This window comes from Arvicola amphibius, chromosome 6 (genome assembly GCF_903992535.2).
Source record: "Arvicola amphibius chromosome 6, mArvAmp1.2, whole genome shotgun sequence".
NCBI lineage: Eukaryota > Metazoa > Chordata > Mammalia > Rodentia > Cricetidae > Arvicola > Arvicola amphibius.
Window position 1 is genome coordinate 71,764,014 of NC_052052.2, and position 13,626 is coordinate 71,777,639.

At 41.1% G+C, this 13,626-nt stretch overlaps 1 protein-coding gene across 5 annotated transcripts in view; it reads right to left on the reverse strand.

Annotated features, from left to right (window-relative positions):
• The window catches only part of Kdm4c (lysine demethylase 4C), a 191,437-nt gene extending 180,588 nt beyond the window's left edge, over positions 1-10,849 (reverse strand). For 4 of the 5 annotated variants that reach the window (XR_005285738.1, XR_005285739.1, XR_005285740.1 and 1 more), the window contains exon 1: positions 10,653-10,781. The gene's annotated coding sequence lies outside the window, so the exon portion shown is untranslated. Of the gene's footprint in view, positions 1-10,652 lie in introns of all 5 variants that reach the window. The other variant, XM_038332920.2, reaches the window with a different exon arrangement.
• Between the last annotated feature and the right edge of the window lie 2,777 nt (positions 10,850-13,626).

Below are 13,626 nucleotides of genomic sequence, written 5' to 3' on the forward strand. Positions count from 1 at the left end.
CAGGTCTTTTCCTGGCCTCAGGTGGCTTCCAGACATGTTCCTATCCTGGGTATAGTATCACTGACATGACTATACTGCTGACCTCCATGAAACCTTTCCAAGTAAAAATGAATTTTCTGGAAGTGCAGTCTCTCACAGATGTACAAGTTTCACTATCTTACTCACACATGCACATACATAAAGGCCTAGGATGTACACTGCATAGAAAATGTTCAACATACCTAGAACAGAGCTGAAGTATGCTTTCAGCTTTTTATAGCATGCTTTTCTATGATAATTTACAAACCAATCACATGACAAAACCACTAGAAACTAGGCTAAAGTACTGAGAACAGAAAATAGGAATAGGAGCACCAGAGGAGCTTACGCCGCTAAGAAGGGACATTTATTGTGCAAAAAATAAGTCCTGAATTCAAACTCCAACAACCATGTTAAAAGTCAAACATGGCATGTTTTGTAACCCCAGCATTGTGGGAGAAGGCAGGGATAGAAGGATCAAAGGATTTACTAACTCCAGGTTCAGCTAAGAGATCCTGTTTCAAGAGAATAAGGTGGAACATAATATCACAAGACACCTGATGTCCTCCTATCTGGTCCCTTGCTTTGTATAGTCACACAAACTCCTACAAACACCACATGCATATAAATACATAACACTCACAATAAAAAATAATCACAAGACTATTATTTTATATAGCAAACTTATAATTCTTTCGAAGTCCTTGCAAGACAATCATGGACTCATCTCAGGCATCCACAGAATATTGGACCCTCCCCACAGGAAATCAGAATTCAAAGATATTTAAATCGTTCACATAAAGTTGCTTACTGTTTGCATATAACCTACATACATCTTCTCTAATCTTTAAATCATTTCTAATACTATCTAATACAATGTAAAGGCTAAAATAAATGACTAAAGCAAGTTGGAGAGAGAGAATTTATTTGGCTTAGACTTCCATATCACAGTCTACCATCAAATGAAGTCAGGATAGTATTTCAAACAGGGCAGGAACCTGAGGCAGGGGCTGAAGCAGAAGTCATTGAGGAGTTCAGCCTGCATTTTTATAGAACCATGGACCACCAGCCCAGTCAAAACAACAATGACAATGGGCTGGGCCCTCTACCATCAATCACTAATTAAGAAATGCCCCACAGGCTTGCCTACAGCCAACCTTATGGAGACATTTTCTTGAGGCTCACTCCTTTAGGCTGTGTCAAGTTGATATAGAACTTTCCAGCACCAGGATAAACTTAAATGCTAATACAATTTTTCTTTTTGAGACCTCTAATATAACCCTGACTGGCCTTGAATTTGTAGTTGAAAATGACCTTGATCATCTAATCCATTTGCCTACACTTCCCACACTGTAGGATTACAGGCATGTGCACACAAGGTTTATGTAGTGACAGGAATCAAACACAAAGCCTCTAGGCAAATACTCCTTAATCAGATGTAATTTTTTTAAAAGCCCTTGGTTGTTTCAATTCATTGATCCAGAAATCTCAAATACAGAAAGCCAAATGTACTTTACCCTCTGACAGTATTTAACCTAACCTTCTCAAACAAGCTAAACTCTTTGTGACTTTAAATATTCCTCCCCTTGAAGTAGCCTCTGTCTGTTTCCTACTTTTGGTAATACAGCACTGTCCAATATAAGACTCAATGGGCCACCCCCTGCTCCATCTCCTTGTCTACACACACACACTATATATAGCAGCTGCCTCTCCCAATGCTAGCACTTTCCCACTAGGCATTGAGCCATCAAGTCCTGAAAAGAAAGGCATGCTGAAAATATCAGGGGACTGAAGAGAAAGCTCAGAAGTTATCCGCACTTGCTATTCTTACATAGGACCCTGGTTCAAATCCCAGCACCCGCACAGTGGCTAACAACCATCGTAGGAATGTATAAGTAATATATATGATATGTATGATATATATACATATCATATATATTCTTACAAATGAAATAAATCAGAAAAAAAGAAGTGTCAAATATTAAAAAGCCTTTACATAAAATGGCACATTTGGGAAAAGGAAAATTGTTCTAAACAAGAGAAAAGTTACTCAGAAAACAGATTAGCCAAGGATGATAGAATACACCTATAATCTTGGTACTTGAAAGGCAGAGGCAAGAGGATGCACACTTCAAAAGTCAGCCTGTTTTATATACCAAACTCTAGGTAAGGCAGATACACAGTCCTATCTCAAAAACAAAAAGCAAAACACCAAACAAGACTCATTTGCTTCACTAGCAAAAATAAATTACTTAATTAATTAATTAATTAAAAACAGCAGAAAACTCTAAGCAGCCTACAAAATATTTGTGTCAAAACATACTTGGTACATGAAAAGAAACATTCCTTTTCTTTTGACCAAAGTACAAGAGTAGCCTTGGTATTTCTCTGAGCAGAGGAAGCAGCCACAGAAGAAATTGGAAATGCAGCTAGCCATTCAACAATGACTGAATTACTAACTTTAGTTCCACAGGCATTCCGAGTACTAAACAGTCCTGTCACTAATGGAATAACACACACAATAAGTAAATAATGCAAAAAATGTACATCTCAATTTAAGAAAAGGGGGGAAAAAGCAGTTTTCATCCTAAGGGGAATAAGAGAGAAGAAGAGATAGTTTATTCTGAAGCAATTTTGACTGATTGTGTCCCAGGCAAGCACAGATTTAAGTTACCCCAAATTCCATGGTCCAACTTGGAAGCAGTTTCATGGAGTCTTTTCAGAACAGAGAATTGTAAATCAAGGCAAGTTGAAAACAAATTGGTGGGATTTGCTGACATTCTTATACATTGATTAGAGGAAACTAAGTTAACAGATTCCAAAAGGTTTTTAATTACTAGTCACAAGATGTTAGTTCTGGTACAAATGGCTACTGGGTGCAGAGGATTCCACAATAAGGTAGCAGCTCCCTCCAGACCTGCAACATTCCAACCTCTCTACAGCATTGAAATTCTAATCAGTCAGTCTCTGCAGACAAAGCTGCTTTTCAGGCATTCTGATTTACAATAGTAAGTACTAAGAAGATGCCTACAAGGATAGTTCCTGTTTCAAAGGAGGAAAAAGGTGTGTCAGAAAAAATAAAATTCAGGAGATGCCTGAAAAAGAGAAATAAATAGGTATGTATGTGGAAGATAGCTATTTCAGGCAAAGGAGAGTCTCCTTAGGCTCTTTTCTTAAAGAGATAGTAAGGAGGCAAATATAATTAAAAGCAAAACAGAGAGGGTGAGAAAGAAAAGACTAGAAAAGGAAATTTGCAGTTTATCTTAGTATGCCAGGAAATAATTTTGGACTTCTTCCCTTTAACCTTTGCAGTTCCCAAACTCAAATGTCTTTTCATGCCATTCACTGAGTAATAGCTCTCTAAGGTTACCTATTCTGGGAAAAGTGAGGTAGAAAAGTGATCGCAGTCACATTTTGATTTCTTATTACTGTATGAGAAAAAAGAATGAAAGAAAAAAAAGAAGTGAAATAAAGAGAGACTGAAGGAGGGGGAGCACAAAGGAGGCAATTTATCAAAATCCAGACAAGACAGAAAAAAGGCTTGTATACATGGCGGGCAGTGTGATGCAAGTAGGTTGCCTATTAGGTACAATCTGAAGAAAATTCCATGACAAAAAGGAAAAAGAAATGAAAGTCAACATTTCTGAACTGGGGCTGCAGATGTAGCTCAATACATCTTGTAAGATACTTGCCTAGCATAGCATGCACTAGGACTGAGCCCCAGCACTGGTTGGGGAGTAGGGCAGGTTGGGGTTGAACGGAGTAGCTCTGGATATTAGCAATAATTCCAACACCTAAAATCCTAGCACTCTGGAGGCTGAGACAGGACAATCATCAATTCAAGACCATCTAGAGCTGTAGAGCAAAACCATGCCTGGAAAAAAATAAAAACAAAGAGGAGGGGTACAAGTGCGGTAGGACATTCCTATATTCCCTGCACTAGGGAGAATGAGGCAGGAAAATCATAAGCTCAAGATCAGCCTGAGCTACACAGAGTTCAAGATCAATATGGACAATAAGGCACCCCAGAAAACTGGAGAAAAAGAAAAGGGCCAGGCCTGTAAACTCACCTACTCTGGAGACTTAAGCAGGAGTTGGAGGCTACCTAGTTAGTGGGCTATATAGTGAGTGCCACAGTAACCTGGGTCACACAGAAAGATAAAACCCTGGCACAAATTGCTTCAACATATGAATATAAAATTTGGGGTAATGTAAATCTGTGGTCACGCATAATGGCTCCAGGATAAACTACCTCTTATTCCCTTTAAAATGAAAGTTGTGGTTTTTTTGTGTTGACGGCATCCCATATCCAATAAATGCTTTAGAACAATGTACATATTACTCTTTTTTAATGTATATAGAATATACCACCCAGCAAAAATAAACAGTACAAATAATGGGCCTTTATCCAAAGAAAAGAAGTTATTTGACATATACTTCACCCTTAGATGCTAAATTCTGTTCTCTAAGAATTAGTTTAATTTCAATATCAAAAAATTTCATGTAAACAACTAATAGTAATCTCATGATGCCATACCATAAGAAACTTTGGAAGACATGAGACTCAAAAGAAATTTTTTCATTAATTTGAGGCTGAACTAAAATATCATCAAAGTTATTAAAAGTTATAGGAAGTAAAATTGAATAAACAAAAAAAAAAGAGGATGGAAAGATGGCTCAGTAGTTAAGAGTACTGACTGCTCTTCCAGACAGCCTGGGTTCAATTCCCAGCACCCACACAGAAATTCATGACTATTAACTCCACTTCCAGGGAATCTGACACCCTCACACAGACATTCATGCAGGTAAAACACCAATGTACATGAAATAAAAACAATTCATTTTTAACTAAAAAAAGAAAAACTAATAGTGATGACACACCCAAACCACTACCCTAGACAAGGTCTGGCCACATAGCCCACATAACACTGTACTTGAGATTCTTCTGATTAAGCCTACCCAAGTGCTGAGATTACAGGATAAGACGGCCATCCTACACATCAGCTCTGAAGGCTTTTCTTTTTCCTCCTTTTATTTCCTAGTCTTTCTAAAAGACATGAATTTTTTATCATGTCTATTATATATATTAAAATATATTAATTATTTTATGGATTTTGAATCTTTTCTCCTCTTCACAAGTGCAACCATGATTCACAGAAGAAAATTTAGAAAATTCACACAGAGCAACAATTTACCAACCACTTCATTACCCAAAGTAATAACCACTATTAATGGCTATGGGGAAGGAAGAAAACAGAATAACTGTTTAAGGCTTTAACAAACCTACTTTATGGCAAATGTGCAGAAGTAAAGAGAAATTAACTTAAAGAGACAACTCCAATTGAACAGATGGCTTCTTTTGTTTTATTTTGTTTTTGTAGCCCAGGCAGTCCCTGAGCTAAGTCTAATTTGAGCTGTAACTCCTGATCCTCCTGTCTCTACCAACACATGGCTGGGATTACAGGCCAGGAATGTACATTCAACTACCCTCAGTTCCAGCAGAGCTTTGAGAAAGGGGGTGAAGTAGTTAAATTGAATAAACAGTGAAGTGTAAAACAGAGTAGCACTGAAATCAAAAGGAGTAAGAACAAAGTATCAAACCCTCGTTAGAACTAAGGAACCAGATGAGTGTAGTGAGAAATGACCAGGTGATCAAAACTACAGGCTGGTTCTGCAATGAAGAAAGGCTAGAAGGTGGAGCAAGGAGGATAAACTTCTTAAAGGGATTATTCTGACTGCACGGATGGGATTAGACCCAGCTAGTATGGAATATGAAAGGCAATGCCTTTTCAGTGTGTCAGTTAATTTCAAGAAGCTTTGGAAGCTGGGTGATTGAAAAATAAAATGAGTTATAGCACTGAGTCTGTCTAACTCTAAACATCATACATGAAGAAAATTATGAATTATGTGTCAACTCCCTGTCCAGACTGTTCCTGTTAATCTTGTTTCATTGAACACTAGTATTTTAAATTTATATTTAGGATGCACAACATTCTCTATAGCCATAAAAACAAAGATACACATTGCATGTATAAGGCCCTAGGTTCTATCCCCAATACTACAAATGGAAAAAAAGGGGGGGGGGGCAATGACTTTACACAAAATCAGATGAGAAACAGCAGTGAGAGGAGAAAGGAATGGTTTTAACGCAAGCTTTTAACCCCAGCACTCTGAAAGGAGAGGCAGGCAGTTCTCCAGGAATTCCAGGCTGACACAGTGAGTTTCAGATCAACCAGAACTACAAAGTGAGACCTGGCCCCCAAAAAATAAATAAATAAACAGCAGAATTGAGGCAGATTGATTCTCAGCTTCCAGAGGAACTTCCACATAGCAGTTTGCACTCCCACCAGAATGAATAATCCATTCCTGTCAGCATGTGTTGTCATGTTACTGATCTTGGCAATTCAGGTTGAGTTAAGATGAAATATCCAAGTAGTTTTAATTTGCATTTTCTTATGAGGATATGTTTTCATTCTTCTACATGCAGCCATCCAGCCTGACCAGTACCATGGTTAAAGATATTTTCTTTTCTCCAGTGTGTATTTCTGGCTTCATTATCTAAGTTCAGGAGTCCACATGAGTGTGAAATTATATCTGATAATCATTTCTATTCTTCTGAGTAATATGTTTGCATTTATAACAGTATCATGTTGTTATTATTACTAAATCAGTAAAATAACTTGAAATCAGGAACGGTGCTACCTCCTTGCATATACCCAAAAAACTCTACATCTTACTAAAGAGATACCTGCTTATTCATGTTTTTTGCTGCTCTATACATAATACACTGAAACTGTAAGTAGCCTAGGTGTCAATAAACTATTGGAATGGATAATGAAAATGTGTTACATTTATACAATGAAATAGTATTCAGTTGTTAACAATAAAATATAGTGTTATGGAGAAATAAAGGGGAAGGAAGAATAGAATACCAAATTGGCAGGGAAATGGAAGGGCATGGTAAAAGAGGGACTATGGGGAGGAGCACTGAAGGCCTTTTGAAAAGCCTTATAGAATCCTACTTTAGAAGTTTCCTTAAAAATATACACCTATGAAAGTAATCTAAACAGAATCATCATATAGTAGGGGAGACAACACCCCAACTACATATCGGATGCCACAAATTCCCACTGCTGGGAATAGGTTACATCTTTTTGAATCAATAACCAAATGGGCCCCATAGACATGTCTGCAAAACATGACAGACTAGGGGCTGGAGAGATGGCTCAGAGATTAAGAGCACTCACTGACTGCTCTTAGGAGGAACTAGATTGTATTTCCAGCATCCACATCGCAGCTCACAACTGTTTGTGACTCCAAGACACAGACTCATACAGACATACACGTAGGCAAAACACCAATGCACATAAAATAAAAATAAATAAATTATTTTTTTAAATAAATCACAGGTTTTTGCCAAAGCTATTGGTTACTCATCAGCTACTTCTGTTATCAAACTCGGAAAAATTGATCTGGTATCTAAACAGAAGCTTTACCCCTACTGCCTAGCATTCATGGTGCTGGAAGGTACTTTGCATGCTGCCAGAGAAGAAAAGTTAATCATCAATATTACCCATCTACAAACCCTGTAACCTACAACAGTAACGTGACTGCAAGGTAGACTAGTGTTATTGGAGTAACCAACCACTCCATGAAATGGAACCCATAAATGACATGGTTTAAGTGGTCAAACACTTGAAGTAAGTCATGGACATAGGAGAAAATCTACTGTTGTTCTGCTAAAGGAACATTGCATAAAATGACTGCTAATGACATATCACTATACCCACAGATCAGTACCTCACTGAACCCTCATCAGAAAAGGTTCTTACAGTAGACAGTAATTAACCCAGAGACCTACAACTGGGCAATGTGCAAAGAATCAAAGACTTCGGAGCACTCAGGACAAATGGAATATCTTCACTAAACTCCTCCATCCCCAAGTTTCAAAGATCTATATGAAGAGGAGGTAGAAAGACTGTTAAGAGTCAAAACCAGTAAATTGCCCAAGGAAACAGCATCTTCCAGGCACAGCAGGAATGACACATTTGAACTCACAGACACTGTGGCACCACACACAAGTCTGTATAGGTTCAAGCTAGATGAGGTCTTCCAACACACACTGAGAAGATTGAGTGGACACAGACTCCCAGTCCTAAGCAAGAACCTATTTGAAAAGGGAAATCAAAGTCAGTTTTCTCCAATGGAATGATACATATCAACTACCCTCCAGGGCAGGCCTCAGGCCCAGAAGTAGCTGGCCACAATAAAAAAAGAACCCCCCTTTTCTCTCTGTCTCTGTCACTCTGTCTCTGTCTCTCTGTCCCTCCCTCCCTTCCTCCCTCCTTTGGCACCCCTCTGTGTGTATATACATTTTTTGTTTTTTTTTTAAATATTTATTTATTTATTATGGATACAATATTCTGTCTGTGTGTATGCCTGAAGGCCAGAAGAGGGCACCAGACCTCGTTGCAGATGGTTGTGAGCCACCATGTGGTTGCTGGGAATTGAACTCAGGACCTTTGGAAGAGCAGGCAATGCTCTTAACCTGTGAGCCATCTCTCCAGCCCCCTACATTTTTTGTTTTATTCATGAATTTTTGGACTTACTGTTTTTTGTTTTGATTTTTGGTTGGTTGGTTGGTTTGGGGGCATGGAAAGAGAGACAAAACACAAAGTATGTAGAGTGGTGGAGAGGATCTGGAAGGAGTTGGTGCAGAGAAAAACAGTCAAAATATATTTATGAAAACATTTAAATAAAAATAAATAAGAAATGGTACTTATAGGAGCACTAAACATTAATATCTAATAAAAGAAAATCTTTAAAGACCTTCCTTACATATTTAACTTAATGGCTGTACAGAATTTTATCATTTAACTTTTAATAAATAATAATAAATAAATATTAAAGGCATAACTACAAGCAGTAAGAATACAAAAGACTTAGAAGGTAGCTTGGTGGAGTGCACGACTTCAGTACCCTGATAAGGAGTCAAACAATGGTAATCCCTACCCTCCGGAAGTAGTTGACAGAAGGTTCCAGAATTCAAGGTCACCCACCAACCCAGGTGGGCTACTAGAGACAGTCTTTCCCAAGACAAAGGGAAAGGACACAGGGGCTAAGGTAGTAATTAGGTACATTTCCTAGTAAAACAATGCAGCCTGAGTTATATTTTGTTGTATTACCGATTTTGTGGAGAGCTGTAAACATTATGTGTAAACTCGTAATGCTAAGATGGGAAGAAGGGCCTAAAATTCCTGAACAACATGGCAATACATAACAAAACAAGGTATGGAAGGTTACTAGATCAACAAGCTTCAGGAAAACTTTAGTAATCATGCTACTTAGTTTTAAAACAGAAAAATCGAACTTTTTCCTCTTTTCTTTTTTTCCAGTCTTAGAAAGTGAACCTAAGGTCTTCGAATACTAAACATTCAGCCTATAATTTGAACTATATCCCAGCCTGGGACCGTAAATTTTAGAGAGTAAATAGTCAGTAGCAGTGCAGAAATGTGAATGTGAACACTAAGAATCCCTGCACTGGGGAGACAGAGGCAGGTAGATCTTCTTGAGCTCCAGGCCAGGTACCATGAATTCAGGTCGGGAAGGACTGACTACAAATAGTAATACCCTGACTCAAAAGGCAAAAAAATAACATTTTTTCAGCCACTAATTTTTAAGCACCACGCTCTCAATTAGCATATTCATAACGTTGCCATAGAAACCGTGGCTTCCCCCCCCCCCCCCGTGCCCTTAAGTGCAAAATTCAAGTGGGTGAAATAGGGCAAAAACTGGTGCCAACCTAAGCAGACCGAGCCTATCAGAAGCTTCTCCCGGGAACGGACCGCAAGTCCAACTCAAGCTTTCTAAGCAGTGCTGGGTAAATTACCAAGTGTGAATGACTGTATTGAGTGAAGGAGAAAAAAAAAGTTTACTAAGTCTTCTTTGGGAACACCTAAGCAAAGGCCGTGAGAGGAGCGAGGCTGCTGGGCTCAGGCACACCGACGGCAGCCTCCTGGGTTCACGACGAAAGCAGCCGAACTGAGCGTAGCTGCTCCCACTGCTGAGCAGAGAACAGCAGGTTCCAGCCCGGGCTAACCCGCCTGCCTTCCCCGCGCCATTCCCACCGCACACCATGTCCTGTGCCCGGCAGTTCACACTTCACATTGTACCCGCATCTATTAAGCGCCCACTGTCTACCTCGCATAGGCTCCTCCAGGAACTGCACAAGAAATGGTCTCAAGAAGGAGGCCAGAAAAACGCAAAAGGTCATCTGCCAGGGCCAAGAACAAACCCGAGTGGGGGTGGGGGGGGCTACCTGCTACCTCGAGGGTCCGGGCATCCCGACCCCCGGGAGGCCGGGAGGGGCCCAGGCCCGGCCTGCCCGCCGTCGGCCGCAGACGGGTCGGTCGGCGCCCCAGACCACCCAGGCGCGGCAGTCCGAAGCAGCGCCGCCTCGGTTCGGCCCCCGGGAGGCTGGCGAGCGAGTTCCCGAATCCGGGGGCCCAGAATGGGCTGTCACGGCCGCCTCCTCCCTCCCAGCTGACTGCCGTGCACGGCGGAGCGCCCAGGCCTGTGCCGCTGCCCTGTCGAAGCCGGCCGAGGCTGCCACTCTTTCCGCGAGAAGCGGTTACCTGCGCCGCGGGCGGAGGCCCGGACACCACCCGGCAGAGAAGAGGAAAGTGCGGCCTCCCCCGAGGCTTTTGGGATCTTTGGAAGACTTGTTCCGCACTGGGTGACAGCTGTTCGCTGCGCACGCGCACGCGGCGCCACCGCGGGATCCCTCCGCCGCTCCCCGCCCTCCCGGCTCCGGGCTGGGCGGGAGGCCGTGCCGACGCGCAAGGCGCACAGCTCGGCTTCTCCTGCGCGTGCTGCACTCGCCCTCACGTGACCGCTGGGCCGGGCGTTCTCGGGGTCACGTGGGCTTCTAAACTGTTTAAAGGTACCCAGTACCTTACTTTGAGCTGAGACTTCCGCTCCCTGCTTAGCCTAAGGTCTCTGCCATGTATTTCCTGCTCCTTGGGGACAGGCTCGTCTTCTTCCTCAAAGGGCAAAAACACTGGAAAAGCAGAAGGAGCAGGTGCACAGATCTTCCCCGGAGCACTCACTGGGTTCCCACAGGCTCCACAAGCCTGCCTAGACTCTGCACACGGGTCTATGGCAACCGTCGGCAGAAGGACAACTGACCGACTTTTATACAGAGAAACTCTGTCTCGAAAAGCCAAAAAAAAAAAAAAAAAATTGTCAAAGCCAGCTGGATCTTGTGGCACAAGTCTTTGTAGTACCTGCACTTATCCTTTGGATCGCTGTGAGTTCAAGGCCACACTTGCTATAGCTCAGCTGGAGCTACTTAGAGCCTGTCATAAAAAGAAATAAAGTAGCAGATCTAGGTTAAAAACAAATGAAGAGATATGACAGATCTTGGGCTTAAAAAAAGGAAAGGAAGAAATTTCAGCTTTAAAGGGCATTATAGAAATGTGTGTGTGTGTGTGTGTAAGAAAAATAACATGATTTTTTAATTATTCATTTGTTTTTACACCACGCCCACAGTTTCTCCTCCCTCCTCCCTTCTGTTCCCTACCCCTGATTTTTTCGTTTAATCTAAATAAAATATGTATGGCCAGTCAGGAAGTAAGCAAAGAGAAAAGAAAAGAGACTAAAGAGAGCTGTGTGCTAGGTTAGACTGGAAGCCTGGCGACCTGACCTCCAAATCCCTCACACTTGTAGAAACATAATGCTGCACAGCATTTGTTTAACAGAGCAAATTCTTCAATTTTTAACTAGAATTTTCCACTTTTTTTTCCTGAATTCACTTGGCATTTTTTCTCTTTATTTAAATTGTTTTCATATTACATACCAACCCCATTTCTCCCTCCCTTCCCTTCTCCAGCCCCCCACCTCCCCCATCCCATCCCCCATCCACTCCTCAGAACGGGTAAGGCTTCCCTTGGGGAGTCAGGAAGGCTGGCATACCATCACTTAGCATTTTTTAAAATAATACTCAAAGGCCCCAAGTTACAACTTAAATAAAGGAGGGACTAATACTAATAATACTCTCTCTTTTTTAGGGGCAGTGTTTCTTTTTTGAGACAGAATCTTTCTATGTAGCTGTGATAGCTAACTTTGTTTGTCAACTTGACCACACCTGACATCAACCAAAGCAGCTGCCAAACTTGTAAGGAATTTTTCTTCCTTGGATCATTTGAAGTGGGAAGCCCCCGTTCAAATCTGGTCAGCCCATATAAAGGAAAAAGAAACCTGTTGCTTTTTGCCTGCTTGCCTTCTTGCTGATTAGACCATCTATCCTGCGGCTGAGGCATTAGAACACACTTAATCAGGATTTCCACACAGCCTGAAGACCAGCTGACATGCCCATCTTTATGTACTCTCAAGTACCAGATTCTTGGTTCAGAAGACATTTATTGTTGGAATAGCCTAGAAGTCACTTTAATAAATGGTATATAAATAATAAGAGCACACACACACATTCATTCATTCTGTCAGTTCGGTTCCTTTAGAGAATCCCGACGGACAGTCAGCCATGTTGGTTTTGAACTCAAGGTGAGCCTCTTGTATCAGTCTCCCAAGTACTAGGTAGACAGTCGTGAGTCACAGGTCTAGCAACTCTTGATTCTTAAAATGTCCTTTTGCCTGTAAATTAATACTGTCACTAAACTTGTGAGTCACAGACTGTTCTGAAACCGGATCTGACCACCTGCTCTCAATAAGCAAACTAAAAGAGCAAAATTAAAATGGAAAACAGAGAAAATAGATTTATTTGATGTGGCCACATTGGGAAGAGGGACAAAGAGATTCAGTGAATGCCCAAAGATCTCTAGAGTCCTGAACTGAGATTAAAATTTAAATAGTGAGCCAAAGATATGCACATCTAAGCAGTCCCAGTCAAGACATGGCCCCACCCACCATTGTCTGAGCTTCACTTTTAACCAGTAAGGCAGGCTGGCAAGTGGCTAAAACTATGAAATCTCTTTCCAGGAGGTAAGACACTCCCATTCCCCCACCCTTCCACCCCCCACCCCCAGTCTGGTGTCTTTTCCTGATCCTAGCACTAGATTCCCATTTCTTTAAGGTTTATTGTTTCTATAATTTGAAACTTAGATTGGGAGACAGTGTATCCTTTCTGCCTGGCCTAATCCTCTCCTCTCCCTTGAAACACTACTTCCCTTCCTAAGGCCACAAAAAAAAAAAAAAAACAAACAAAAAAAAAACACTGCAAGAAATGTCCCTAACTGCTGCCTTAGGTGTCTCCAATGTGGCTAGGACCTGAGGAGACACAAGAAGCTATGCATTTCTATTTCCCTGCCCCTCCTTTACTGTCCAATCCCATCCAGAGATATTCACCAGGTAATGGTAATAATGGTCCAAATTGCTCTATAATTGCCCCAAAAGTTCCCCGTCTTTTTTCATGGCCCCTCTGACAAAGTACCATCCTCATCCAAGATTCCAAACATTTCCCTGAGTGCTTCCTCATGAACAATAGAGACAACCTTTTTAAAAGGGGGAAGAGGGAAAGATTTGTTTTTGGAAGGCTGGAAACCAGGAAATTGTTTTCTATTGTGAACATTTCTTCATGAATACATACATATT